The sequence below is a fragment of the Oryctolagus cuniculus genome, chromosome 13, assembly GCF_051225735.1.
Source record: "Oryctolagus cuniculus isolate XC-2025 breed Fujian yellow rabbit chromosome 13, ASM5122573v1, whole genome shotgun sequence".
NCBI lineage: Eukaryota > Metazoa > Chordata > Mammalia > Lagomorpha > Leporidae > Oryctolagus > Oryctolagus cuniculus.
In genome coordinates, this window is record NC_142879.1 from 21,448,048 (window position 1) to 21,472,225 (window position 24,178).

The window sequence follows — 24,178 nt, forward strand, 5'->3', positions numbered from 1 at the left end:
TTGAATGATGACATGCTGAATAAGGCAGTGTCAGGGAAAATGGCAAGGAAAGTGAGGTTCTGAGAGATATTTTGGAAGTGAAAAATCATTATACCTTATTGTTGATCAGGTGACTAGAAATAAAGGTAAGGCAAAGGAGGGGTGTAAGATGCCCTTCGGATTTCTGGTTCAGGTGTCATTTGTGTGGCAGTGTCACTAGCTGAGCTGAGAAAAGTGGAAATAGAACATAGTGAATTCATCTTTGAACAAGTGATACTCAGTACATCTAGGTAGAGATGTCTGCAAGGCAGTTTGGAAGACAGGGCTAGAGCATGCGGTCTGCGCTGGTGGGAACAGGAATGTCAGAGTCATCAGCTGACGTGGGTGCTCTGAAGTAGTGTGTGAGGAGAAAGGGCATGGCGGAACCCACAGAGCTAAACTCCTGACATACCCTGAGCAGTAGTTGCCTCTTTCCTTTTCTTTTTTCCCGTTTAGTCTGGGGAATGGGGAACCGCAGAAGTGATTCATTAAAAAAGCACTTGTGTTGAAAGTGGTCTGAAGATACTTGTAATATGAAGCTTGGATGTAACTTTCTTCTTTACAAAAGTCTATTATGGTAACCTAAGACTAAAATGAAAATCGTAAATTGCATACAGAAAGAGGACCACTGGAGGGACTGGTATTGTGGCATAGCAGGTAAAGCTGCTGCCTGCGATGTGGCATCCTGTATGGGTGCCAGTTCATGTCCCGGATGCTCAACTTCCCATCCAGCTCCCTGCTAATGTGCCTGAGAAAAGTAGCAGAAGATAGCCCAAGTGCTTGGGGTCCTATCACCCAAGTAGAGACCCAGATAAAGCTCTTGACTCTTGGCTTTGGCCTGAACCAGCCCTGGGTATTGCATTCATCTGGGTGTGTGTGTGTGTGTGTGTGTGTGTGTGAAAAAAAAGAATCTTAATGGATAGAAAAAAAAAAATAGAAAAGAAAGAGGACTACTCTTACCTGGTTCTTCTATCTCCTGTCCGTTTTCATTGTAGTGTCAAGAGGGCTGAGTTAGTCCTGTCTTACATAGTCATGTAGTGTTCAAAATTTAGACACCCACAGGTTTTGTCTCCAAGGAAACAATTAAACAATAGTCTTGTCGTTCCTCTGCCCTGAATTACTCCTGCCTTGAAGTTAGTGACTGTGCCAGGCCAAGGTTAGAAGACTAAAGCCCGACCACCTGGTCCCAAAACATAGAAAACAGAGTCTTGATTTCCCCACCTCCACCATCAAATACAGTTCATCGATAGTAAAGGTAAATTAAAACATGAAAAAAGTATTTTGAAAGGTTTATGTTGAGAAGTATTACTTCTACCCCTGTCTTGGCTCATATAAAGCCTCACTCCCCTTCTCTTATTATATGTCACTCATGATAGTGTCTTGGATCTCTGTCCAGTGTTTCTTTATGTAAATACAAGCAAATATGATTATGTGTTCCCATGCCCCGCCCCTACTCTTTAACACAAAAGGTAGCGCATTATATAACCTATTCTGTGACTTGCTTTTGGTTCTTAACAGAATGTCCTGGGTATCTTTCTATCCTGGTATAGAGAAAAGTCTCTCATTCTTTTATCGGTGCTGCATAGTATTCTATCATACGAATGGCTGGCTGCTGGTTTATTGAGCCAGTCTCTTCCAAATAACACTTGAGTTGTTTACAGTATTTGCTATACAAGAAATAGCTCAATGAACAAAGGCAGCTTTTTAAAGAGCTTCACATTGCTGTGTATGCTATTTAAAGTGAGATTATTATTTTTCATTCGTGAAATGCTGGTTCGTTTTATTAGCTGATAAATTCTCAATTACTGGTATTCACCAATGAAACACTGATGATCGGACCGACATCCCTTCATAACTCAAGAATCATTAGTATGACTGCCCCATGGAGGCATACTGCTCTGAGTCTTATTTTAATAATAAAACCTTTGGAAATTCTAATAATGAAATCTACTTAAGGCCCTTTGCTCATGAAGTCTGAATCACTGATCACTGCAATTACTGCCATGGCAGCTATAGAGCAATTTAACAGGATAATAGTGAATAAGATAAATTACACTTCAGATTCCTAATGGATTGATACACAGAAGTATGCAAGGGAAGATGGGGTGGGGAAACATGCTTTCAAATTTCAGCACAGAGTTTGAAATTAGGGAACTAGGCCTTTGTAACCATTGCAACTTGGAATTAGTCATCCCGTGCCAACCTCTGGGGCTCTGTGGTGGGTAAACAACAAATCGGATTAATTCTCTTGTTTGTGTGTCTCTGTGGAGTGGGTGGAAATTCTAGGTGACTTGCTAATTGTTTTATTTAGAATACTCCCCTTCCTACTAAAGAATTCAGATCTTTCGTGTGGAAATAGGGAGGCAGACCGGTTTTACAAATAGCTGCTGGCTGGGAACATACCAGGGCCTGCCAGGTGAGTGGTTAAAAAAAAGCAGACTGGAAAAATGGCTGTGGGATGGTAAGCATGTCACTCTTATTTACAAGGCTTCCACTGAAGTCTCCCTGTGTGTCGGGGATGGGTCAGTTAAGAAGTAAGTACAGTGCTTGCTTTGTGTGCCTCTCAAATTGTAGCTAGGGGAGAGTGAAGATATGGGTCATATGGGAGGGTGCAGAATGAGTGTTGAAGGGGCCCCAAGGAAGCAAATTCGGGAGACTTGGCTGCAGTTGCCCCCTTTTTGGGACATTCCTTCGCACCTAGTCACATTGTGGATGCCTTAACATCTGCTGGGGATTGATCATGTACCATCGCTCTCAGTATAAAACACTTAACACCCATCATCTCATTCTTTCCCACAATAGCCCTTGGAGACAAAGAGCAAGAGAATGAGGTTTTCTTTCTTTCTTAATGTTTAATCTGCATTAACACACCTTCAAGTGTGTTAAGATAGTGTGGTATTGATGTGAAAGCAAACGAAGTTGGCTTGGAATGTAGAAAGCCCTTTTGGAACAGGGATTTTCAGAGAGAACAGGACAGATGAGGTTACTCCTTTGAGCTGGAAAAGGCCCACGTGCCAATGGAGGATGCCTGAGAGACAGTCTTAGAATTACGTGTTCAAATTCTGGTTCTGCTTCTGGGCCAAGTTATATAACCTCTGTTTTAGAGTTACTTTTATCTGTAAAATAAGGAGAATGATATCTGTCATGCAGTGGTTTCTTTTTTTGAAGTGATTAAATGAGATAATAGACATAAAGTTGATTCTCAGTAGATGGTAGCTGCTATTATTAGCAGAGAATCTCAGAGGTTTGGAGAGAATGAAGACAGGCACTGTCTCGTGCATAAAAAGATGGTACTTGTGGCAGTAAATCAAGAGAGGGCCTTTAGGGTTGGGAAGCATATTGACAGTATTGGAGGAAGGTGTTAGTTACCATGGCAACTTGGAAATTCATTTGGAGGGAGAGTTGTGACTGGAGGTTATCTCACTGTAAGAGACTGACTGGTGGAGATAAAAAAGGCCTGTCTAGCAAGAATGAGAAATCTCACTGGCTCTGTATCCGCAGGAAATACCGAGGACTGTGCTGCAGAGAAAGTTCCAAACACGAGTTTGAGCATTGTACAGGCCTTCTGTGGTGATGGGTGGATGTGTCTTGGTGGTCTAAAAATGATGTCGCCAGTTGATTGCTTTTGTTCACATGTATTAGTTGGGTAAATGATAAATGTATAAGTGAGATTTCAGTGAGCTGTTTTATTTTTTGTTTGGTCTTGGTCATCTGAAACCAAACCACCAAACTTGCACGTTCCCCTACAGAGGAGGTTTTGGTTACAAGAAGCCTGAGTGCAGAACACCCCTTCGCCACTTACTTTGTTCTTAAGGTAATGACATAATGAATACCGGTATTTCCTCTTGCTTGGAAAATTCCGGCATACTTTCTGGTTAGCAAGGCTTTTCTGGTAGTTGTCTTATTGTTTGCTAATTGCAGTCTTGCCTAGAAGCAGGGGATTGAACCAAATGAAATCCCTTTCAGCATCATGCTTCTGGATTTGCTATTTAATCTGCTATGGCTTCCAGTGCTTGCTCACATCCACTGCCCTTTGGAGTGGAAATAGCCATGTGACTTGGTTTAGCCAGCAAAATGTGCCCATACCTGACCCTTCTGGGCAGACAATTGCCATTACTCTTCAGTTCAATGTTCTTTCTCTTGCCTGGGTGATTATAAAAATTTGTGACCAAGTGGAAGCTCTTTCAGTCTGGGTGTTTGAACTACAGTAATGAAAGGATTCCATCCTTCTTGGATACACCATGAACAAGAAATGAGCTTTTGCTGTGTTAAGCCACTAAGATTTGGGGGGTTGTTACTGAGGCCAAAGCTGACACACCTTGACTGCCTTGATAGTAACTTAATACACATTTCCAAGTACTTAATAGTTGTGAGTATAACAGTGAACAAGAAAGAGGAAGATTCTAGGGGCAAAATTGTGGCACAGCAGGTTAAGCTCAGCATGCAACACTGGCATCTCCTATGGGTTCCTATTTGAGTCCTGGCTGCCCCACTTCCATTCTAACTTCCTGCTGATATGCTTGGGACAGCAGTGGTAGGTGACGCAAATGCTTGGGCCTCTGACCCACATGCAGGGGACCAGGATGGTGTTCCTGGCTCCCGGCTTTGGCCTGGCCCATGCCTGGCTGTTCCAGCCGTTTGGGGAGTGAACCAGCAGATGGAAGAAAGATCTCTGGCTCTCTGTAACTCTGTCTTTCAAATAAGTAAGCAATTCTTTAAAAGCAAACAAACAAAAAAAGGAAGTTTCTTCCCACATGAAGTTACTGAGACTGACAATAAATAAACAAATAATGATAATCAGAAATTGAGAGAAGTTCTTTGAAAGAAGCAAGGTCCTTGTCTCCAAAGATCACCAGAGACATTAAGAAAGTGCCTTGCCGGTGCCGCGGCTCACTAGGCTAATCCTCCGCTTTGCGGCGTCCGCACCCTGGGTTCTAGTCCTGGTCGGGGCGCTGGATTCTGTCCCGGTTGCCCCTCTTCCAGGCCAGCTCTCTGCTATGGCCCGGGAGTGCAGTGGAGGATGGCCCAAGTGCTTGGGCCCTGCACCCCATGGGAGACCAGGAGAAGTACCTGGCTCCTGCCATCGGATCAGCGCGGTGCGCCGGCCGTGGTGGCCATTGGAGGTGAACCAACGGCAAAGGAAGACCTTTCTCTCTGTTTCTCTCTCTCACTGTCCACTCTGCCTGTCAAAAAAAAAAAAAAAAAAAAATCCTGCCTGGATCCCTGTCAATTTTATTTATTTCCCTATATGTCTTAAGACTCTTGGGTACTTAAGAGTATTTTCTTGTGCCTTGGAAAGGAGATAATACTGAAAGCAAGAAAGAAACTGTTGGGTTACTTGGTATGTAGTAGACTCCAAAATAAATGATGGCCAGGAATGATATTAGTTTGCTTTGTATCTTTGAAAACTCATTAGTATCCCACTGGGTTTAGTGGGAGATGAAAGCCAAGCTTTGTCTGTGCTGTGTTAAACCCCTCCCTGAGGGTATGCTTCTTCAGCTGTCGGACTGTTCTGAGTCTGATTGCTTAGTGAATATTTGTCCAGTTTAGTAGGCTTAACCTGGCTCTTATACTGGGGGAGAAGTGTAATAGAAATGAATGCAGTATCCTTATATCTTTTCCGATCTGATTTTGCAAGGTAATAGACTGAGGAAATATTTCCTAAAATCTTTAAATGTTCCCAATGAAAGCTTTGAGACATTAAAGGTTTTCTGAAAAAAGCATAGAAATAGAGCTCAGGTCTGATTGTTGAGGGTCATTGGTTCCATTGCCAGCTGCCAATGATTTACCTGGCATGATAGTGAGATTTCTTGGAACAGGAGTGGACAGTACCTATTCTGCCTTGATGGGAAGAAGTGAGAAATGGTGCCCGGGAGTTGTAATGGGGGATGGAGAGTTTTATCTGTTTTTTTCTTCTTCCTTCCCTTTTGAACAAACCAGAACATTGAAGAGTAGAGGAAGATCCTAAGAGGCATGTCTAAATGATAGCTATGAGGATGAACTAATTTATTAACAAACGTTGGACAATGGGAGAACATGGATTGCACAATTCTATCCAGATTCAGAAAATCACTTTTGCAACTGGCCCCCCATCAGTCAGGCAGTCTTACAAAGTCTTCCCCCGAGGAAGGCTGAGAATTTCTAAACGAGAGCTCAGATATTTTTTGTGTCTTGCATATTTTAGTCATTTCATGTTGGCATATCCAGTCTGGATGAAACCCCAGGGAAATAGGAAAAGTGAATAAAAGTAAGGACTACCCAGCATTGAAGGCACAGGCATCCTTGCAAATATATGAGTATATTGATATACTGTAAATTTCTGTGCCAGGACGCATGCCAACAGTTTAATGATGTATATAGCAAAGTCCCTTGTTAGTCCCATTCAAAAACTCTAAAATGATCTGCAAGACTGAAAGTATTGAAGCTAAAGGCCAAAAACAACAATCATGTTACCTAGAGTCTCATGAATAATTCAGCTAAGTTTAATGCTTTTTCCATGGTAAAAATAAAGCAGAAATATTTGGCATAGTGTAGGTAAATTATACCCCCCTTTTGGGAGGATGGTTGGTCATGAGGAATGTAAGGGAGGGTGGAGAAAAAGAAGGAATCTTTTCATATTTTTTAACTAGATATATGGAATCTCTCATTCTGCCTCTAAAGAAGTAAGCACCGAGAAAGATTCGAGTTGGAGGATTAAGGATGTTTCCCTTGAATGCTCGCTAACGGCTGAAGATTTGGGCACCAGAAGCTGTCAGAAAATTGCTCTTAAAATCATGGAAGGGGGTGGTCCGAGAAATACCAAGACAGAAGGAATGTCTGATATTCTTGGGGATAGGAGACCAGAGAAGTGTTGATCTGCTCCAGAAAATAATAGTCCATAGGCACGAATAAAAGAGCCCGTGGATGTTCTTGAAAGTTGCATGCAAATTAAATTACTATAAATCTAATAATAATTTAAAGGCATTAGGAAAACATAACAAGACCTGCCAGAAGATTAGAATTATTTTTCATAAAGTGAGCGTGTTTCTTTCTCTCCAATTTAATTTTTAAATCTAGGTTTCACTATATTGACTTAACCTAAATTGAGACCTCTCTATCCAGGAGATAAAGCTCTGGATATTCTGCGTCTTTGGACTTAAGTTCTTATCTCTTAAATAGGTGAATTCTCCTATTTCTTTCTACTATTCTAAAAATAATGAGGAGATAAGCAAGTTAATAGAATCTAAGAATGTTTGAGCTGGAGGAGCTTAGTGATCATGGGGTGCAAGTCACTCATTTGATAGCAACTAAGGCCTGGAGAGATTTTGTTAATTGTTCAGAATCCTCTCTAATAAAAAAGAAGGCAAAATTCTAAGAGTGAAGTAAAAAGAATCCAAAGAAATTCTTATTTATTAAAAAATATATGGCAAAAGAAATGGACTTGACTGGTGTAGGTCATTTCTTTCATCCTTTCTGCTTTTTATTGCTGAAAATATGATGAGATGCCTGTTCAGCTGCAGTCCTAATGACATCATTAAGGTGTTCCATGTCCCACTCACTGGTTTCTTGCTAGAGTTCTTTCTTTGATGTCAAAAGCAAGGTGATTCCTTATGGAACATCCTAAAAGTAGACACAGTTTTAAAAGTCTGTTTGAAGCCATTGGAGCGCTAACAAGACAATAAGACATTATGAGGGTAAGATCTTGTATATCGGGAAACTTGCAGAGTGGCTCTGGAAAAAATTTTCCCTTAGGGGCATCTTCGGATTCTGGAAGAGGAAGCTAAGAGATTGAAATAAGCCAGACCCCAAAAGACAGATATCATGTTTTCTCTGGTTGGTTGTAGCTAACATAGAGTACAAAAAACAAAAACCAAATCCAAAGAACCTTGTTGTGTATCAAGCTAAACTGACATCTTGTGATTTGATTGTCTATAACTCTTGTCTGCACCCCTGCGGAGCAGTGTTCTGTCTGGCTTTTACTTGTAGAGCTCTTTGGTAGAGGAGCATTGAGCCTGTGCTTATAAAGTAAATTGAAAATATGTTATCACACTTCTGCCCTTTTGGCTTTCTGAGCACCACCATGGTGGTTGGCAAGAACAAGAAAGACAGCAAAAAGGGAACCAAGAAAAAAGTGGTGGACCCATTTTCTAAGAAAGATTGTTATGATGTGAAAGTACCTGCTATGTTCAACATGTGAAATATTGGAAAAACATTAGTCATGAGGACCCAAGGAACTAAAATGCATCTGATAGTCTCAAGGGTCATGTTTTTGAAGTGAGTCTTGCTGACTTGCAGAATGATGAAGTTACATTTAGAAAATTCTAACTGATTACTGAGGATTTTCAAGGCAAAACTGCATAACTTCCACGGCATGGATCTTACCCATGACAAAATGTGTTCCATGGTCAAAAAATGGCAGAGCATGATTGAAGCCCATGTTGGTGTCGGGACTACTGACAGCTCTTTGCTTCGTCTGTTCTGTGTTGGTTTTACCAAAAAATGTAACAGTCAGATATGGAGGACTTTCTGTGCTCAGCACCAACAGGTCCATCAGATGTGGAAGAAGATGATGGCAGTTATGACATGGGAGGTACAAACAAATGGCTTGAAAGAAGTAGTCAATAAATTGATCCCAGACAGCATTGGAAAAGACATAGAGAAGGCTTGTCGGTCTGTTTATCCTCTCCATGATGTCTGCGTTAGAAAAGTAAAGGTGCTGAAGAAGCCCGGGGTTGAATTGGAAAAACTCATGGAGCTTCATGGAGAAGGTAGTGGTTCTGGAAAGGCCACTGGGGATGAGACAGGTGCTAAAGTCAAACGAGCTATGGACATGAACCACCAGTCCAAGAATCTGTTTAAAATTTAGACTTTAATAGTGCAAATACAAAGTCCTATTTGTGGAAAAAAAAAAAAAGGAAGTATGTTATCACAAAAAAATAAAAGAAAAGGAAGGAAGAAGGAGGGAGGGAGGAAAGTATCATTGTATTCTTGGGATCTATGAAATTCATGAAATCTGTTCTCTATATATTATTAAAATAACTAAAAAATAGTCATAATAATAATAAAAGAAACCTAACAAAAACTTGCAGCCATTCATGTGGCTAGTGGTACAGAATGGAATTTAGGACTTGCCTAAATGGGTGGGCCTTGGTAAATGCCTGGGGCTTCCGGCTGATGCTCTGAAAGACTGAATTAGCCCTTTTAGGAAATGAGGCCCAACTTCAGACCCTTTCACTTCCTGATTTTGTCGATTGGATTGCCTGTTTTGTTTGTTTGTTTGTTTTTAGCCACATCTCAAAAGCAAAAAAAAAAAATAAAAATAAATCCTTTTTTGGAGAAGTCTTAAATTATTTTCATGATTTTTCAATGTAAAATGCCCAGTATGCAATCAAAAATAGCCAAACTGATGACATGACAGTAAAAACTAAAAGGCATAGTAGATCATACAAACTAAATCCACATAAGATCCCAAAAATGGGGGCCGGCACGGTGGCATAGCTGGTAAAGCCCATGCCTGCAGTGCCGGCATCCCATATGGGTGCTAGATCGAGTCCTGGCTGCTCCACTTCTGATCCAGCTCTCTGCTATGACCTGGGAAAGCAGAACAAGATGGCCCAATTCCTTAGGCCCCTGTACCTGCATGGGAAGACCGGAGGGAGCTCCTGGCTCCTAGCTTCGGATCAGCGCAACTCCGGCAGTTGCGGCCAATTGGGGAGTGAACCAACGAATAGAAGACTTGTCTCTCTCTCTGCCTCTCCTCCTCTCTCTGTGTAATCTATGACCTTCAAATAAATAAACAAATCTTTTAAAAGATCCAGAAAATGGAGTTATCAAATCTAGATTAAAAAATAACTTTGCAGGGCTGGTGCTGTGGCTTAGAGGGTAAGGCTGCTGCCTGCAGTGCCAGCATCCCATATGGGCACCAGTTTGAGACCTGGCTGCTCCACTTCCAGTCCAGCTCTCTGCTATGGCCTGGGAAAGCAGTAGAAGATGGCCCAAGTCCTTGGACCCTACACCCATGTGGAAGACTCAGAAGCCCCTGACTCCTGGCTTCGAATCATCCTAGCTCCAGCCGTTGCAGCCATTTGGGGAATGAACCACCGCATTGAAGACCTCTCTCTGCCTCTGCCTCTCTGTAACTCCACCTTTCAAATGAATAGATGTTCTTTAAAAAAAAAAAAAAAAACTTTACAAAAAATATTTAAGGGTATAAAAAATGTCAAGATTGATAATTTTGGCAGAGAACTAGAAACTAAGGACTGAATAAAATGACAGTTATGAAACTAAAAATATGCAAATGAAAGTAAGAATTTATTGTATGAATTTCATGAAGAGTGGATACAGTTGAATAAAGAATTAGTAGCTTGTGATATATTGGAGGAAAATATCCGGAAGGAAGAACAGAGACCAAAATTATTTTTTTAAATATGAAAAATATAATAGAAATATAACAAGTCACACATAGAAAAGATCTGAGATGTTAGGGATTGGAGGCCTAGAAGGAAACCATAGAGAGATCAGATAAAAGAAATATTTAGTCAGAGGACTGATAATGAACATGGAATATATATATATATATATACACACACACATACATATTCAAGATTTATTTGTTTATTCAAAAGGCAGAGTGACAGAGAGGAAAGGAGAGACAGAGAGATCTTCCATCCATTGGTTCATTCCCCAAATGCCTGCAACATCCTGGGTGGGCCAGGCTGAAACCAGGAGCCAAGAGCTCTATCCTGGTCACCTATGTGGGTGATAGGGACCCAAGTACTTGGGCCATCATCCACTGCTTTCCCAGGTGCATTAGCAACAAGGTTGGAGTGGAAGCAGAGTAGCTGGGACTTGAACCAGCACTCTGACATGGGATGCTGGCATCACAAACAGCAGCTTAACCTGCTGTACCACAACACTGGTCCCATACATGGAATATATTTTAAGATAGAGCTAAGATTAAAGCAACAATAAGGATAAGAGTGAAATAATGTAATTTATATTTGTTCTGAAAAATGGAAACAAAGCAAATAAAAATGGAAGGAGATATGGAAGGCAGGTAGAAAGGGGACAGTAGAATAAGATTGTCACAAAATTAATAAATGGATAGGAATCCAAGAATTAATTAAAAGCTAACAGGCTAAATAGTAGTAGAATAAGTAAGGAAAAGAGCTTGCTAAGTATATTATTAAATTATTAGCATAAAGATAATCACTAGAACAAAAGTACAAGCTTCACTAGAAAGAAAAAAGAAGCAAGCATAAGAGACATTTCAGACTGAATGTAAAATAATAGAAATAGTAAAAATAATTCAAAGCAGTGTGATAGGTTTGAGACTGAATATGTCGATAATATAAAAATACAAATGAGCTGAAATTCACCTAATAAAGGAAAAATATTTTAAGATTAGCTCCCAAGCGAAACAAAACTCTTCTATATACAGGATACATACCAAAGACAAAAGTGTTCAGACTGGTAAAAAGTAAGTAGGTTACTAAAAGATATACAAGGATGCTTTTAGCAGTGTTATTTGTAAGACTCAAACAACTACCAAAATGCCCATCAAAAGTAGAATGGATAAATATAAATTGAAGTGGTCACACAGTGGCTATTACTATATGTAATGAAAACATATGAGTAAGAACCGTACATGAATGGAACTCGCAGTGAGTGAAAGAGGCACACGACAAGAGCACACAGTATATGATTCCGTTTATCTGAAGTTTGAAACAGGCAGAACCAACCTATAGTGATACTAATCAGGATCGTGTTCACTGTAGCTGGTGCGTCATGACTGAAAGGGGACTCAAATGGTCTTCGAAAAGCACTCGTGATGTTCTGAGCCCTGGTGCTGGTTTTCTTCATTTTGGGAAATTTTTTTTTTTTTTACCTGGATACTTAGAGTTGTGTCCCTTTCTATGTACATATTACTTTTAAATAAAGGCTTACATTAAAAAATATTAACACCACTTAGGGGCGAGTGTTTTTGCAAAGTGGTGAGGTTGCTGCTGAGATGCTCACCTCCCGTATCAGAGTGCTTGGTTCCAATGCTAGCTCTTCTGCTTCTGGTTCAGCTTCTTGCTAATGTGCATCCTGGGAGGTAGCAGGTGATGGCTCAAGTACCTGGGTCCCTGCCACCCATGTGGGAGACCCAAAAGGAGTTCTAGGCTCATAGGTATCTGTGCTCTAGCCCAGCCTCGGCTGTTGCTGGTGTCTGGGGAATGATTCTATGCATGGAAAATCTCAGTCTCTCCCTCTCCCTTTTAAACAAAGTAAAAATAAATAAAGAATCTAAAAATATGTAAACTATTCATAAGCAAAAGACAAGGTGTGGGGTAGAGTCCCATGGAATATTAGAGTGATCTGAGAGTAATTTTAAATTCCATTTTATATGAACACTGCCTCTAGGCACTTGAAAGCCATTTCCTTTTCTTTATGACACGTCAAGGTTGCTCCATAGATTTTTCCCCTCATCTCCAAATTAAAAATAGAGTCCAAAAAAACAGGATAGAGAATTCAGAAGTAGATCTAAATACACAAAGGAATTTGGCATAGAGTAAGCTGTGGCATTTAAAATTGGTAGGATGGGAAGGAGGAATGAAGTTTTAACCACTTTTGAGATAACTTGGTGGCTATTGAGGAATAAGATTAAACTAGATCCCTATACTTTTTACATGAAAGTAAATTTTATATTGATTAAAATATTCATTCACAAAATAAATTCATGAAAATATTAAAAGAAACAGAATATTTTTTAAAACCTTGAAATATAATCTAAGTATGACAGAAAATTCAGAAGCTGTATAAGGAAAATTGATAAATTTTTAAAGCTCTGAAAGATTAAAATGATATCATAAAGGCAAAAGATGAACTAGGAAAATATTTTCAACACACAAGAAAGGGTTAATTAACTTTATAGATAGTGTTTTTACAGCCAATAATAGTCAAGAAAAGATCAATATCCAAAAGAAAAATGAGCGAAGAACATGAACTGTTGCTTCAAAAAACAAGCAGCCACAAAAACTTACTGCAACAATAAGACATACAAACATAGGAAATGAATCTTGATTTCATGATAGAGAAATACACATTAAATCACAACCACAGTCTGTAATCATTTTTCACATATTAGATAAAAATAATTTCTAATACTTTGCACTCTCATACATTGTTGACTGGCAGTATCAGAGAGAATTACAAATGTATATACCCTTTGGCTTAGCAGTTCCCTTATGGGTAAACTCACGTCTGCCTTTATTACAGCATAATTTATGGTGCCAAAACATTGGAAGTAATGGCAAAAAAAAACACTGGTCCATAAATGAAAACGCAACTACCCCATGGGATGCTCTGAAGCCAGTAGAAAGGACACATTGATAGGTACTCACACAAACACTCCAAGATGCATAAAAAAGGGGCTGGCACTGTAGCATAGTGGGGAAAGCTGCCGCCTGCAGTGCCGTCATCCCAAATGGGTGCTGATTGGAGACCTGGCTGCTCAGCTTCTAATCCAGTTCCTTGCTATGGCCTGGGAAAGCAGTGGAAAATGGCCCAAGTCCTTGGGCCCCTGCACCTGCATGGGACACCTGGAAGAACCTCCTGGCTCCTGGCTTTAGATTGGCTCAACCAGCCATCATGGCCAATTGGGAGTAAACCAGAGGATGGAAGACCTCTCTGTCTCTACTTCTGTTTCTCTATAACTCTGCCTTTCAAATAAATAAATAAATCTTAAAAAAAAAAAGAGATAAATTAAAAAAAAGTGGAATAGAGTTTCTTCAGAAAGGGAAGAGGCATATACACAGATGCTTATTTGTACATAGAATATTGAGGTTGTCATTGTGGTGTAGCAGGTAAAGCCACTACCCGTGATGTCCACATACCATGTGGGCGCTGGTTCGAGCCCCGGACTGCTTCACTACCATTCCAGCTCCCTTTCAATGCACCTGGGAAAGCTGCGGAAGATGGCCCAAGTGCTTGGGTCGCTGCATCCAGTGGGTCACCTTCCACTGCTTTTCCAGGTGCATTAGCAGGGAACTGGATCAGAAGTGGAGCAGCCGGGGGTGAGAACTGGCGCCCATATTGGATACCGGTACTGCAGGTAGAGGCTTAGCCTACCCTACGGTGCCTGCCCCCCAAAAAATCTTTTTTTAAAAAAAGAATATTACTAGAAGGATATATTAAAAAAATTGTAACATTGGTTTCCTCAGAAGTGTAGAAAATGGGGGTATGGTGAAGATGGAAAGGAAATTTTTTTTCATTATTTACTATTTTGCATTTTTTTTGTTACCTCCAGGTGAATGAATGTTATGCTCATTTAGCAAAACTTAAAACAGAAACAAGAAAAGCTAAAACACGTCTGTTCATAGGGCTTCTTTGCAGAGATCTTGTTGGTGTTTTGGATGCATATTTGGTGTGTGGGACTGTCCCACACATGATAGGATATTAAATTTCTCTCTGTTTGCACTAAACACTATTAGCACTTCCCCAGACATTGTGGCAAACACAAAGTGTCTTGCAGATTTCTCGACCTGGACCAGTGGCTGCTTAGAGCTCTATCTAGGTGCAATTGCACCTTTATGGGGAGAAATATGGTGCTTAGGCTTTGGTAACAATGGGTAACAGTTCAAAAAGCAGTATGTGGTGCCTTCTTTTCCAAAGCATGGAGGATTGGTTGTATTGTTACAGCATTGGTTCATTTTTCTGTGGAGTACTTTTTAGCATTTTTCGAACAAAAAAAATCCTCGTGCACCATGCACTGCCAATAGATTTTCCTGAGCTGGAAGGAACAGATGTTTCTGTTGGAAATTGGCATCTGTTTCTCCCCTCACTGGTGTGTGCTTCCTCCAGGGCCTGGCCCATATAACACTGAATTCACATTAGGAGGCTCGCTCCTGAGACTCAAGGGGGAAGAACCTGTAAGACCCTTGTCTTCTAGGAGGCCAGAGGAGAGCAGCTGCGAGGGTGAGCTGAGCCTTCCTTAGGCACCGTGAAGTGGTGCTCCTGTCCTTTCCCCTTGGCAACAGCCAAGAGCTGTTTCTGGCCCTCCTGGAACCTGAGACAAAAGCCACTGAGACCCTAGAGGGAGCATAAGCCTTTAGGATTCTATTGTCTACCCAGACCTGGCAGTCCTGACACACCCAGGCGTGAAAACATCCAAGCAAGTCTTTCTTCACAGAACATACCCAGAAACAATGATTCTGTGTTTTGAGTGCTCTCTCATGCGGAGCGTTAACCAGGTACCTCCCGTTGTAAATGAATGCTTTTCTGAAGTCTGCGTGTGCACACTACAGCTGGGAAATGCCCACCTTTTCTCAATGCCGAAAATTTTCCTTTTCTGCTTTTTTGAAAACTGAATTTCTCTTATTTCTTTCTCTTTCAGTTTCCCATCCCCTGGCTTCCTCCATTGGGTGGGGCAGCCTAGAGCATTGTCTCAGAAGCATTCTGGATGATGTTTCTGTGAATTTTTTTTTAAATGTTGTAAATAGCATTTATTGTTTGTTCTAATTTGAAAACAGCACGTTTGGGGACCTGTGTTATGGTGCAGTGGGGTAAACAGCAGCTTGCAACACCCGCATCCCATACCAGAGTACCAGTTCAAGTCCTGGGTGCTCTGCTTCCAGTCCAGCTTCCTGATAATGCTTCTGGGACTGCAGCAGATGATGGCCCAAGTGCTTGTGCCCTGCCACCCATGTGGAGGACCCAGATGGAGTTCCTGGCTCCAGGCTGCAGCCTGACCCAGCCCTGGTTGTTGCAAGAGTGACTCAGTGGATGGATGATATCTCTCTGTCTCTCCATCTCTCTCTGTGTCTCTGCCTTCCAAATAATATAAATAAAAAAAATTTTTTAAAGAAAGCAACATATTTTATCTCAAAGGCTATTTGGAAAATACAGAAAAGCAAAACAAAGAAAATAGTTATCCAGACAGACAATATATTTCTTTTAAACCATCATTTTCTCTCTTTCTTTGTAGCCACAACTCCTTTATTTCACAGTTTATATCTTAGCATAGCTGGGAGTTGGCACCTGCTAGTTAGACATCCCTGGAACACACTACATCATAAGAGCACTGACACAGAGCAGGCAGCTCCTAGGCTGGCTCTGAAGCTGTACACATTGGGAGAAGCGCTGCATCCCTGGAGGACATTTGGCCCCAGTCTTCTCCCAGAGAGTGTGGTTTCTGGGAAGAGGGAGCAGAAGGGGTGGTGCCTGGGAGTCCTTCCTACCCGAGCGCGCTCTGTGTTTGCTTCTGGACGCGGGTGGACGGTATCTGGGGGTTTGTATTTCTGCCAGAATTTCAGCTCTGTCACCCGGCTCTGCTCTTTGGCCTTGGGTTTTTAGACTGAAACCTCTTTGTTATGAAATACTATTTGTACTGTTGAGTTTTTCAGAGTAGAATTGGAGCCACAGTGAGAATCCCTCTCCCTGTAGGATTTGGACTTCTGCTCTTGGCTGGTTCCTGGCAGATACTGACAGTAAGAATTAAGCGCAGAGGTCTGATGTCGTCTGGTTTCAGACTGACCCTGGAGCCTCTCTTGAGGACAGCAATGTGGAAGCTCAAAAGAGATTGTTTTTGATGACACTCAGAATCAGGGTTTCTGGGGGAACTTCTCATTTTTGTAAAAATCCTCTTGTGGGTAGTTACTGAGTTGAGGAATGAGAATTTATGAGCCTTTTTGGTTGGTATCGTTTTTATACTATCAGAAGCATGTTTCTGGAAAGACAACTGGATGTCAGGCTTGAGACTGTAGATACTGTGGGGTAAGGAGCTTTGTGTGTTCCCTTGTTCCCAGTTTCTTTGCAATTATTCCCCCTATCCCTTCACGCAATTGGTTCCGATGGCCTAGTATCTTTCCCTGGATTCCAGACCACGATATAATTTTGTTCCTAATTCTCCCTCTGAAAATTCTGTCTTTTCTAGATTAAGGTGGGGGAGAAGGGAAACAGGCTTATTAGTAATGATGGTAGTTAAAAGAAAGCTTTGGTGAATAATAGCCCCTCTTGCAAATGATGGTTTCCCAAAGGCTGGGATTTAAAGCTCTCTCTCACACTTCCTGCTAGTTGTCCCATCAATAAGCAGATATTCCTGAGTTATACCGGCAGCCATCTGGTTTCTCTGCCTCAGCCTCTGCCCCAGAAACTTTCCTCTTTGTCTATTCTGGGTTGAGGGTGGCAAGTAGATGCAAAGTTAAGAGTGACTTTAAGTTCTTTATTACACATCCCTAATCAAGAGCATCTCCTGGATTTTCCCAAAGTCACCTCTCCATGCATGAATAGAGAGGCTTGCTGAGTTGTGGCTTTGGTGAGGCTCTGACCAATCATTTTTTGTCTTCTCCCGCAGGGCATAGTATTAGGTGCTCAATAAAGATATGTCAGAGTGAAGTGGTTTGAATGAAATGTAATTTGTATGTAATTTTATATTCATAAAAAGTCTGTCCCCAGTCTGAGTTGCTTTGCAAATTGTATATCTCTGCTCTGAAGACTGTCATTTCCTGGATTTTTTTTTCTTTGTGTCTTTTCACCCACTTGTTTCCATTGTTCCAAATTTAGGTGTATTGGAAGTGAGACAAGGTGGGTGTGGAAATAACTCTGTGGAGTGAAATTTTTCAGTCAGAGGAAGGTAGGGGAGATGGCAAAAGCTATCAGTCTTTTGTCTGGGTTTTCAGGTTAGCAGTTGGAAACTGTGGTAAAGCAGGAAGGATAGAAGGTGATGTGAATACCTTGCTTTGCTTTAAATCTCAATTTTCCTTGGAGCAGCCATCATCAGTGTGGTGACCACAGCCTTCCCACACCCTGGGGTTTAACCCCCATAGAGAAAGCTCTAACAGGCCTGCCCAGTGTGCCCTCTTGGCACTTGATTTCCTGTGTCCATTCCTGACATCGTCCTACCGGGTGAAGGGAAGGTAAAAAGCCATTAGCTTTCTGTCTGCCCTGCATTTAATCATCTTCCGAAGGCAGCAATCCCAGTCCCTTTCAACTCCTGCTATGTGCGTGTCAGACTGAGCATTTAACTTCTCCTGCTTTATGAAAATGCACATTAGCTATTCAGAGACTTAATCTCCTAATGATTTGTGTGTGTTGGTAAAAAGGAAAAGCCATCATCCCTGCCTGGTATACTCAGATGTTCCCTTTGGTACACTGATGGCAGGATTTCAAAAGCGAAGGAGCATTTAATTTAATTTTGCAGATGGCAGGAGGTACTGCAGGGAAGCTTGGTCACAATGTGCCCCCTCCCAGGAGAGTAGCTTCAGTAAGTTCTGGTTGCCGGAGGGTTTAGATGTGAGAATTCTAGCCCTCTGCCTTCCCTCTGTTATAAAATGTGGTTTTTTGGTGATTGTGGGAGGGCAGCAAGAAGGAGGCAAGAAAATTGCCTGGGTTGAGAAGCCAGTGACTGATGTGAGATTGCATTTGTAGCAATGTTGCTCAGGACATATGGATTATTACCAGATTAACCCATTCCCTCTTTAATTGTTTTATGGCCTCATCCTTCTGAAATTGCTCCCTCGTGACCAGAAATCCTTTCTGGAGGCTTTCCTTAGGCTGGGGGTCCGTGCTTGCTTGTGAGAGAGACATCCACCTGTCCCCAGGACCAAGTTCCTGAGACTGAAGAGGAGACAGATGAATTCTTTTAACTGCTTATTTTGAGGCTGGTGTCTTGCCGCAGGGAAGCAGGCTCAAGATCCTGAGTTAGTACTGCATAGCAGCTGGCGACTTGCTGCCCAGTCCTGTTAAGTTTTCTGGATTGGAAATGCAAGCTGTTGGCTTTTAGGCTACCCCCTGCCACATGGTCATCTATCACTTTTGTAGACCAATAGACATACCAAGTATCTTGGTGCTTTTCAGTCTAACTAGTGGGTAAATTCCGTTTCAGAGCCTTGCTGTTCTATAAGGAAGTCTGTATTAAATGGGAGCAAACATATTTCTTCATAAATCAATCTAGGTGGTGCCATAGGCATTAGGACTCTTGACACAAGTATCTTCTTAAAACTTCTGTTTATTCCTGCTTACGTAAAGGTAAATAGAAATCACTCATGGGTAAGTTGTGAACTTTCAAAAATTGCTGAGTTTTTGTGTAGATCTTTCCTTTGCTCTTTTCCTTTCCTGTAAGGGTGGCTACCAGTCCCACCCTGCGGGTAACTCCTCTTTCATAAAAAGAGGAGGATCTGATATAATTAATTTATACTAGAATTTTGTGTGCATGAACATTTGCATTTCATTTATCTCTGTGACTAGAAGACCTTGGGGTTTTTTGTTGTTGTTGTTCTTTTTTTTTTTTTTTTTAGCCATTCCAAGTAGGTGAAGAAATGCTTATATCCCATGCTATTGACTTAACTTGTTTCTTTATTCATTCACTCATTTATTCCTTCGGATATTTATTGATCATGTATCAGACACTGCTCTAGGTGCTTTGTTTATTTCAGTTAGTGAAACAGAGATCTCTGTGGGTTAGCATTCTGATGGAGGAGAGAGACAAATATGTAAGTTGCTTTTTTTTTTTTTTTTAGATTTCTTTAAAGTTAGGGTGACAGAAGAGAGTGAGAGAGAAGGAGGGAAAGGGAGAGAGAAAGACAGAGAATCTTCCATCTGGTTTACTCTCCAAATGCCCGCAATAGCTAGGACTAGGCTAGGCCAAAGCCAGTTGCCAGGAACTCCATCCTGGTCTCCCACATGGGTGGCAAGAATCCAAGTCCTTGGCTCATCAGCAGCTGTCTCACAGGCCCATTAGCAGGAAGCTTTGTTGGAAGCAGAGGTGGGACATGATCCCAGCCACTCTTGGCCCTCTGTGCCACAACGTCCACCTCTAAATTGCCTAGTATTTAGGAGGTAGTAAGTACAGGAAGGGAGATCAGGAATGCTGGATAGTGAGGTCAGGATGCATTTTAAAATGGGGACTGGGGGTGCTGGCGTTGTGGCATAATGGGTGAAGCTGCCTGCTACAGTACCAGCATCCTATATGAGTGCTGGTTTGAGTCTTGCTTGCTTTGCTTCCGATCCAGCTCTCTACTATGGTCTGAGAAGGCAGTCCTTGGGCCTCTGCACCCTTATGGGAGACCTGGAAGAAGCTCCTGGCTCCTGGCTGCCATCGGCCCAACTCTGGCCATTATAGCCATTTGGGAAGTGAGCCAGTGGATGATTCTCTCTCTCTCTCCCTCTCTCTCCCCCACCTTCTCTCCCTCCCTGTGTTTTTTTTTTTTTTTTTTTTTTTTCAAATAAATAAATGAGTCTTTTTAAAAAAAATGGAGACTGGAGAGCTTTAGGTGTGGCTTGATACAGTAGGTCACATTTGTGCAAAGATTTGCAGAAGGTGAGAGGGTAAGCTCTGTGGGTATTAAAGGAAGAGCGTTCCAGACAGAGCAAAGGCCCTAAGAGAGAGCCCTAAGGCCCAAGTGTGCTCAGTATATTTGAAGAATTCCTAGCAGTCACTGTAGCTGAAGCTGAGTGGTCCAGCCTGGACGATTGGGTTTACTAGGAGCTAAGGTCAGAGTGGAGGGCGCAGGGTGCTGGCGGGGACAGAGAGGAGATGCCATTGGCTTTCAGTCTCTTTATATCATAGCAGGTACCATCAGACCTTACAGTTTTTCTTCTCTGTCACTATCTTCTCCGCCCTGAGGCCTCTCTGCAGGAATTGAGAGTGGGTGGTCAGAGGGTGTATACAGGGCAGGATGTAGAGAAACTCGCATCCAAGCCTAACTGGAGATCTGGAACCTACCCTTGCTGTGACGTGGTAAATTGGTGAGATTCTTCCCACCCTACTCCCCTTCCCTGGCACACAGACCCAGCAGGCTGCTTAGCTTAGCTCAGCCTCTCCCCTTCCTCTGCTTCAAGAATCTCCAGTACTTAGTATTTTTGACATATTTGATGTTATTTTCCTCCATTTCTGAAGCCTTGTCCCCACCATTGACCCTTTTACACCAGAGCACCCTGAAACACTTCGCTGTGCCGCCTACCTGCTACTTTCTATTTCTGGAAATGAACTTTCTAATAGCATCTCATGCAATGCAGTAACAGAACTGAAAGCACTTTGAAACACAAATTTCAGGAAGAGCTCAGCAGGCTGCGCCCACTCTCTTCATCACACACCTTCACACCTGCTTTGAAAGCATTGTTGCCTCCCCAGCACCTTGCAAAGCTGGCCGAAAGGTTGAACTGAAAGGAATGCATAGCCAGAGAATCATTTCACTTGGGGCAAGGAGTCTCTCTTGGCCTGATTGTATACTGGGCATATCTGGATCCAGCCTAGTCCTGCCCTTCTCACCCAGTCTTTGTGTTTCTTTGTGCTACAAAATCCACAAAGACTTTTGTGTGGTTTTCCGAGGGAAGATGTAGAGTGGTTTATTTCAGATGAGGATTTCATCTTGTGAGGTTGATCTTTGTATTTGTGTTGTTTTTAAGAGCTGTTGTATTACTGCTTAAAGTTTCCAAAATGATTTTGAAAAGAGGACCAGAAAGAGCCTGTGTTTTTCCAACTGTAGATTGTGATTCCTTTGCACAGCAGGTTGTGAAGCCAATTTAGATGACTGCTTATCAGCTTTTTAAAAAAATTTAATGGGCTATGATGTTTAAATTTATCAAAGTGGATTGAACATAGAAAAGGTACATATTGAATGTTGTTGCATCAGACTTTTTTAGGAGTGTATGTATGCCATAGATACATACCAGGTCAGAGTCCAATACTTATTATTATGGGCTGTGGTCAGAAAAAATACAAGAACATTGTCTTAGATTGTCCAAAAGTTATAAAAGGGATCTTCACAAAGTTCATGGAGAATGTGAGCAAAGTGTGCATGGCTTTGAAATTTTTTTTGCACCAAAACAAACTTATCTTTGATTCCGTTTTTCTGTGAACATTTGTCAGTACCCTTCTATTGGGTTATACGTGACTGATTGGAGGAGATGTGAGTGCCTTAGGAGGTTGAATTCTGGTGAAATAGAAGTTTGAGTGATAGTTTTGGTTAGAAAAACAACCGGGATTGCATTTGTTAGTTTGCTATGAAGGTGGAAGCGACTGTGCCAGGACATTATGCTGTTCAGGTCAACAGGAACTAAACTCGTTGTTCCTCTCTGCACAAAGAATTGTGCAATTTCCAGCAGGAACTCCCCTCTGGAGGTGGAGAGGGAAGGGGAAGGAAGAGTGGAGAAAGCTGCAATTAGGCGGAAATCTTCATTGTGAGCCTAGCTGGCCCAGGATCTGTACAGAGCTAACTCCAAGGCTTTGTTGGAATCTGCCAGAGATTCATTGTTGAAGACAGGGAAAGCACAAACTCATTTCCATTCATTTCAATTCCACATTTATGCCAGCTCTGAGCTAGGTGCTAGGGATGTAACAATGAATAAGACATGGTCTTGAACGTGTGGTGCTCCTGGTCTGGCAGGGAAGACAGATGTAAATTGCTAATTATTGTACATTGTGCTGAATGTCATAATAGAGTGTGTAGAATGTGCTGGAATAGAGCTCATGAATTAGAGGAACTGTGCTTTCAGCCTTTCGTTCTGCGAAATGCTCCATTTAATAATAAAGACCTGGGATGGGGGTCTCTAGAAGTTGAGCTAAGTCCATTGTATTGGAAAGGAAATTGACTTTTCTGAGGGAATCAGTCTCATCTAGTTAGGCTACCCTATCATTTTGTGATTTTTGTGTCTTTTATGCTTAAAAGTGTTTTAATGTTTCAAAAAAAATTTAAAATAAGTTTTGATATAATCTCTGTCCAGAAAGCCTAGAGACATGAAATAATTTAAAGTGATTTTCTGTAAAATTCTTTAAAAATACTGACAAACATAGTAATAGAAACTTGAGTGCTTTTCTCTGATGGGACCCACAGCACTTGGCTTTGACTTTCTCTTGAATCTTTAAAATCGGTGATAACTTTTGGGGACATGTAAAGCCATGACCAATTCTGCAACGATAATATCAATGCAAGTCACATAGTCCATGCAGGGTCTAGAACCCGGGTCTCCCAACGCCAGGCTGATTTGCTGTCAGCTGTATTTGGCCATGACTGTATAACCTAGCCAGTTATGTTTTAATGTCTTTAATTTGGTTTTAATTTTATTGAGTTCAATGTTTTTATTGTTAGCTGACTTGGCTCTGGATTTTGTTGCTGCCTAAGCAAATTCTGAATATGCCCATTTCTGGACCTGAAAGCAGGGTGCTTTTTTTTCTTTTTTCCAGAGGTGTGAAATGGTCAGACATATTGTACATTATGAAGCCTTTTCCTTCTGCTTTTTGTTTTCTGATGGTTTGAGTAAAAGCAGCTGGTAAAGTCCTTGCCCCTTACCTTGTTGAAGCTGTGGTTGAGACCTGGCCTTTAAATGGTGCAAGGTGAGTAAGCAGGGGATGACTACTTCCCAGTTTCTCGGATGAGGAGCAAAAACCAGAGGCCCACTTCCTTTGACTCACGCAGTTATCCTGCTAGACCATAGGGCCAGTCTGCTTGCACGATCATTTCTTGCTAACCTTTGGATCACCGGGCTCTTTGTGTTTTTTTGGGTATGTGCCTTTTGCTTTATTTGTAAGATTCAGGTTGAGGGAATCCTTATAAGCAGATTCTTGGAGTCCTGGAGGCCTGTGAAAATAAAAACATCTCCTATTTCCCTTCTTCTGTGGCTCTCTGTTGGAGGGAAGCACTTCTGTCATTAAGACACAGTAGTTTGCTTATCTAATTTCTCTTCCATGTTCACATTCACGGAGGCTCGTGGCTCTTAGGAACAGTTCCATGCTTCCTGACACTGCAGTGCTCTCCAGGGCTTGATCCCTGACTCTCTTCTTAGTCTCACCTTTTCTCATCTTCCCATGGGAAATTCCGTTCTCCAGCCACTCTGAATTTCTTCTGCCATTCCAGTTCCTTTCATGTGGCTTTCCTTCTCTTTCCTCTGGCCTTTGGACATGCTGTGCCCTCTGGGCTGGAGCACTTTGCCTGTCCTCTTGCTGTCTAACAACTGTCTTTCAAGTTCAGCTCCTCTGAGAGACCTTTACTGAATCCTAGACCAATTAACTTTGTCACCGTATGTTCCAAAAACATCCGCTTTTTCCCTGATAAAGGACCCATCACATTGTAACTGCTTCTTACAGTCCATCTTCTCTGGCAGACTGGATTCCCTTGGAAGGCAGGCCCAGGAATCTTTTTTAAATTACTGGAGTCTCGCATTTGCCAACATTTTAAAATGTATCAACTCCTTTTAGAGTAAT

At 41.7% G+C, this 24,178-nt stretch overlaps 1 protein-coding gene and 1 pseudogene across 15 annotated transcripts in view; both read left to right on the forward strand.

Annotated features, from left to right (window-relative positions):
* The window catches only part of SRGAP2 (SLIT-ROBO Rho GTPase activating protein 2), a 282,651-nt gene that overhangs the window by 58,330 nt on the left and 200,143 nt on the right, over nt 1–24,178 (forward strand). The gene's annotated exons all lie outside the window — the stretch shown is intronic.
* On the forward strand, nt 7,914–8,944 carry LOC138844932 (small ribosomal subunit protein eS1 pseudogene; annotated as a pseudogene).